The sequence below is a fragment of the Cebus imitator genome, unplaced genomic scaffold (genome assembly GCF_001604975.1).
Source record: "Cebus imitator isolate Cc_AM_T3 unplaced genomic scaffold, Cebus_imitator-1.0 Scaffold87, whole genome shotgun sequence".
Taxonomy (NCBI): Eukaryota; Metazoa; Chordata; class Mammalia; order Primates; family Cebidae; genus Cebus; species Cebus imitator.
Genome location: NW_016107402.1, coordinates 1,578,315 through 1,585,000, shown reverse-complemented (window position 1 = coordinate 1,585,000; position 6,686 = coordinate 1,578,315).

The following is a 6,686-nucleotide window of genomic DNA, read 5'->3' as shown; positions in this document are numbered from 1 at the left end:
GGCGGGCGGAACTGACGTTGGACGCGCGCCTCCCACGTACCAGAGTTCGTGTTGACTCCTTTATCCCTGGCGCTGGAAACGGCTACTGTCCCAGCTTCTCAGGTGTGGAAACTGAAGGACAGAGAGATTAAACAAACGGGTGTTCTGAGTAAACTCACAGGCTGAGATTCGAATTGTCCTCTCCCTCGAGGCTGGAGCCTGTGCTGTCTTCCTTGACTGCCACGTTTCTTTGCGAGCTGATAGAGGAAAGCGTGCGGAATGATAAGGCCCTGGAGACTGCAGAACGCGAGCTTATCGCTGTCCCACACACGCACGCTTAGGTGTCTAGAGCTCCCAGGCCCACTTGCATAACCACTTTCTTGATAGCTGAGTTAGAGCTTGACAGCACGGGACTTTGTGCGCGGCCAAACCTAGAGACTAGTCCTTAGTCTGCTACTGGCCGTTGTTACAGCTTCAGTCATTTCCCCTATTCTGAGACTCCGTTCCCTCGTCTGTAAGGTGGACAGAATAATATCTGTTTCATAGGATGACAGTGAGTATTAAATAATGCAATTAAAGAACTCAGCAGGCCGGGCGCGGTGGCTCACGCCTGTAATCCCAGCACTTTGGGAGGCCGAGGCGGGTGGATCACGAGGTCAGGAGATCTAGACGGTCCTGGCCAACATGATAAAACCCCGTCTCTACTAAAAATACAAAAATTAGCTGCGCGTGGTGGCGCGCGCCTGTAGTCCCAGCTACTTGGGAGGCTGAGGCAGGAGAATCGCTTGCACCCAGGAGGTGGAGGTTGCAGTGAGCCGAGATCATGCCACTGCACACTCCAGCCTGGCGATAGACCAGGACTCCGTCTCAAAAAAAAAAAAACTTCAGCAAATGTCTGACACATGATAGGCATTCAGTAGCCCGATGCTTATTATGTCAAATCCAAGCATAGCCACCTACTAGCTGCGTGGCCTTGGGCAAGTGACTTGATCTCTCTGAGACTCAGTTCACCCACTGTAAAGTGAAGGGATTGGACTAGATGATCTTTACGTTTCCTACCCCATGTGATATTTCAGAGTACTGTTTTCAAACAGCTAGCTGTGACCTATCAATAGGTTTTAAAATCTGTTTAGAGGATTGTGACCAACATTAAACACACACACCCAAACCAATAGAATGTATCACATATTTCAAGCCTCAATTGATGAAACTTTTGTTTCAGTTTTGAGTTTGTATTCAGGCACAATATGATGTGTTTTTCATATTGTGGGTTGAGATCAAAATAATTAAACGCCACTGTTTAGAAATAAAATAATTAGGCCGGGCGCGGTGGCTCACGCCTGTAATCCCACCACTTTGGGAGGCCGAGGCCAGTGGATCACGAGGTCAAGAGATCGAGACCATCCTGGTCAACACAGTGAAACCCCGCCTCTACTAAAACTACAAAAAATCAGCTGGGCATGGTGGCGCGTGCCTGTAATCCCAGCTACTCAGGAGGCTGAGGCAGGAGAATTGCCTGAACCCAGGAGGCGGAGGTTGCGGTGAGCCGAGATCGCGCCATTGCACTCCAGCCTGGGCAACAAGAGTGAAACTCCGTCTCAAAACAAAAAAAAAAAAAAAAAGCCGGGCGCGGTGGCTCAAGCCTGTAATCCCAGCACTTTGGGAGGCCGAGGCGGGTGGATCACGAGGTCAAGAGATCGAGACCATCCTGGTCAATATGGTGAAACCCCGTCTCTACTAAATACAAAAAATTAGCTGGGCGTGGTGGTGCGTGCCTGTAATCCCAGCTACTCAGGAGGCTGAGGCAGGAGAATTGCCTGAACCCAGGAGGCTGAGGTTGCGGTGTACCGAGGTCGCGCCATTGCACTCCAGCCTGGGTAACAAAAGCGAAACTCCGTCTCCAAAAAAAAAAAAAAAAAAAAAAAAGAAATGAAATAATTTTGTTTTCAGGACAGACTGTTTTCCTACTCCCTGGTGGGGAAAAGGATACAGAAAGAGAGCTATGGGATAGCTTGGCTACCCACTTCCCTTCACATCTGGCTCTGAAGTGCTCAGTGGGGCTGGTGAAATATAGACCAATATATCCTTTTTTTTTCAAGTTCCATTCAAAAATATTTTTTGAGCCAGGTGTGGTGCTTCATGCCTGTAATTTCAGTGCTTTTGGGAGGCCAAGGTGGGAAGATCACTTGAGCCCAGGAGTTTGGGACCAGCCTGGGCAACATAGGAAGACCCCATCTTTAGAAAAATAATAACATTAGCCTGGTGTGGTGCCTCATGCCTGTGGGCCCAGCGGTTTGGGAGGCTGAAGTGGAGGATCTCCTGAGCCTGGGAGGGTGAGCCTGCAGTGAGGTGTAATCTTGCCACTACACTCCAGTCTGGGTGACAGAGCAAGACACTGTCTCAAAATAAATAAATAAATAAATAAAAATAAATAAATAAATAAATAATTGATGTCCTGCTTTCGTTACTTGTGCAATAAGCAAGCTTAGTTCCGATTCAGAATAGCTCAGTGTCATGAATTATTTCTGCTTTTAGGTCACAGTTTTAGGTAAGGGATCTGGAATGTGGCAAACATGTAATAAATGTTTACTTGACTGATAAACTCAGTAGCCTTTCTCTGGAAAGACTGTCCTATTTTGATTTTTTTCCTGTTACCTTCATTAATGATTTATTTGAGCACTGTGTGCTAGGTACATTATATAGTTCATCTCAATTATTTGTCACATGAACTGTAAGAGCTAGGTGTGGTGGCTCACACCTGTAACCCCAACACTTTGGGAGGCTGAGGTGGGTGGATCACTTGAAGTCAGGAGTTTGAGACCAGCCTGGCCAACATGGTGAAACTCCATCTCTACTAAAAATACAAAAATTATCCAGGCGTGGTGCCACATGCCTGTAATACCAGCTACTTGGGAGGCTGAGGCAGGAGAATCGCTTGAACCCAGGAGGTGGAGGTTGCAGTGAGTTGAGATGGCGCCATTACACTCTAGCCTGGGCAACAGAGTGAGACTCTGTCTCAAAAAAAATAAATTAATTAATAAAAATTAAAAAAAAGAGTTAAGTACTATTACCTACTGTTCCAATTTGAAGATGAGGAAAACTGAGGCTGAAAGAGGTAAATTAACTTGCCTGAGACCAAGTAAAGTTAGGAAGTAACCAGGCTTTGAACAGATCCTGTAGTGTTCCTGAAACACATCCATAGTTTCCTGGTTAGGGTGGGGAGGCTGAGGCAGGGAGGTCCACACAAAGTAAATATGTTGTATCAATTAGCTTATGCTCTGTAACAAATTACCCTAAAACTTGATAGCTTTATTCAAACAACAACTGTTCAAACAGTGTTTGTTGTTCATTCAAACAACAAACACTGATTAATTCTCATGATCCTGTGGATTAGCATAAGCACCTTTTAACCCTTGTTTCTGTAATATTTCTATAATGACCCATCAGCCAAAACAAGTTTCACACCCAAATCCAAATTCTAGAGTGGAGAGCTAGACTGTAGACTTCACCTCTTGATTGAAAGAACTACAAAATACTGTGGCTCCTCCCCTCCCAATAGGTCTCTGTTTTAGTTGTCTTTTGTTGTATAACAAATTATTCCCAAACTTCTGGCTTAAAACAACAGTTAATGTTTATCATCTCAGTTTCTGTGAGTTAGGAACTTGAGAGCGTCCTAGCTGGGTTGTTCTAGCTTGGGGTCTTCTCATGAGCCTGAAATCATGTGAAGGCTTGGCCAGGGCTGGAGGAGCCCCGGCTGGCAAGTTTGTACAGGCTGTTGGCAGGAGGCCCCAGTTCTTTGCCACGTGTACCTCTCCATAGTACTGTTTGAGTGTTGTCATGATATAGCAGCGGGCTCTCGCTAGAGCAAGTGATCTAAGAGCAAGGTAGAAACCACCGATGTCTTTTATGACCTAGCCCCAGAAGTCCCATATTGGCAGTTCTGCAGCATCCCATGGTTTCACAGGTCATTCATATTCAGTGCGTGTGGGAACTTCTAAGGGTGCTTATACCAGGAGGTAGAAATCATTAGAGGCCACCGTAGTGGCTGGCTCTACACCAGTGCTGCCATACATGTTAAGTGGCACTAAAAATGGCTTTATTCTACTGTATTTAATTAGTAGTTTGGCTGTGGATAGAATTCTTTCATAATTGTGAAGATATTCCTGTTTTGTTTTGTTTTGTTTTATTTTCTAGCGTTGATAAATACAATGCTTTTCTGACTCCTGATTCTTCGTATGGGTTTCCTCCCTACCCCGATTTCTGGAACCTTTTAAGATCTTCTCTTGGTATTTTACAACGTGATAATTTTTGTTGTCCATTGGTGTGGCTCTTTTGTCATTCATTGTGTGGATACCTGAGGGACCCTTTCAATTTAGAACCCCTGGAACAGAGTGTGAGCATGCAGGTTGGGACCTCTGCATGTATGGACACAAGACCCTGCCAGGCAAACAGATTTAGAGATATGAAGAGAAGCGGGCAGGGCTGGGGTCCTGCTGTCTGCCTCCCACCACCTTCTAGTACAGAGCTCTCAGAGGCCCAAAAATGTGAATGTGGCCTCCCAGGTAATTGTGAAGTTTTGTTTATCTGTGTAGCAGAATAGATTGTCTTTTATTTAATAATTCATTAGTGTCATTTATAACAACTTTTTAAGTATACCTTCGGCTGTACTCTTGCCCCAGTCCTGCAGATATTAGGTTTGGCAAATTGCTTAACCTCTCTAGGTCTCAGATTTTTTTCTTTTTATGTATTTATGTCTTTTTCTAAGCCTCAGATTTGTCTTATATAAAGTGGGGATAATAAGAGTACCTGTGTTGTGGAGTGTTATGATAATAACGTGAAATAACACATAAAATGTGTTTGGTGTAACAGGGAAAAGCTATTATTGTAGCCATCCCGCTCCTCCACCCCCGACTCAGTTTTGCTTTCTGTGGTTTCAGTTTCATGCAGTCAACCACTGTTCAAAAATATTAAATGGAAAATTCTAGAAATGCACCATCTGTAAGTTTTAAATTGCACACCATTCTGAGTAGCATGATGAAGTCTTGTGCTGTCCCGCTCTGTCCACCTGAATCGTCCCTTTGTCTAGTGTCTTCATGCCATATATGCTCCCTGTTGGTGAGTCACTTACTAAGTGCCCCATCAGTTATCAGATCGACTGCCATGATATTGCAGTGCGTTTTCAAGCCACCCTTATTTGACTTAGTAATGGCACCAAAATGTAAGAGTAGTGATGCTAGCAATTTGGATATACCAAAGAGAAGCCATAAAGTTCTTCCTTGGCCGGGCGCGGTGGCTCAAGCCTGTAATCCCAGCACTTTGGGAGGCCGAGGCGGGTGGATCACAAGGTCAAGAGATCGAGACCATCCTGGTCAACATGGTGAAACCCCGTCTCTACTAAAAATACAAAAAATTAGCTGGGCATGGTGGCGCGTGCCTGTAATCCCAGCTACTCAGGAGGCTGAAGCAGGAGAATTGCCTGAACCCAGGAGGCGGAGGTTGCGGTGAGCCGAGATTGCGCCATTGCATTCCAGCCTGGGTAACATGAGTGAAACTCCGTCTCAAAAAAAAAAAAAAAGTTCTTCCTTTAAATGAAAAAGGTAAAAGTTCTCAACTTAATAAGGAAAGAAGAAAAGTATACTGATGTCACTGAGATCTGTGGTAAGAATGAATCTTCTATCTGTGAACTTAAGAAGAAGAAAAAAGAAATACCTGCTAGTTTTTCTGCCACACATGAAACTGCAAAAGTTATGACCACAGTGCATGATAACTTTATTACATCATATTGCTATACTTGTTCTATTTTATTATTAGTTGTTAATCTCTCTCTCTCTCTCTCTCTTTTTTTTTTTTTTTTTTTTTTTTTTTTTTTTTTTTTTTTTTTTTTTTTTTGAGACAAAGTCTCACTCTGTTGTCCAGGCTGGAGTGCAGTGGCATGATCTTGGCTCACTGCAACCTCCACCGCCCAGGTTCAAGCGATCCTCCTGCCTCAGCCCCCTACTTGCTGTGATTACAGGAACACATCTCCATGTCTGGCTAATTTTTGTATTTTTAGCAGAGACAGGGTTTCACCATGTTGGCTAGGCCAGTCTTGAACTCCTGACCTCAAGTGATCCACCCACCTTGGCCTCCCAAAGTGCTGGGATTACAGGCGTGAGCCACCGTGCCCAGCCCTAGTTGTTAATCTCTGAATTGTGCCTAACTTATAAATTAAATGCAATCATAGGAATGTATGTATAGGAAAATACATAGTACTGTGTATATATGGTTCAGTACTATTCAGTCATCCCCTGGGGGTCTTGGAACATATCCTCCACAGATAAAGGGGGAGAAGGCAGATAATCCCCAGTTTATGATGGTTCGACTTATGACTTTGTGACTTTACAATGGTGCAAAAGTGGTAAGAATTCAGCATGCTCCTCGACAAGTGGAGGAGCATCTCTACTGTGCCTTCACAGCTGCTAACACTGTTGCCAGCAGCAAGACTGTCAGCTCAGCGCCCCCGTCTGGTTGGGTTTGGAAGGAGCTGGCCAGGATTGCCGGGTGGCTTAGCTGTGATTTGGATGTAATGCCTTGTGCCTCTGCTTACTGTCTCCTCTCTTGCACTCCTATGTTACAGGAATCTCTGAGGACTAATGGGAATTCTCACTGATTTCTAGGACTACCCTGGGACAGATAAGAAAAGCGTCCAAGTTTTTTCTTTTTCCCAT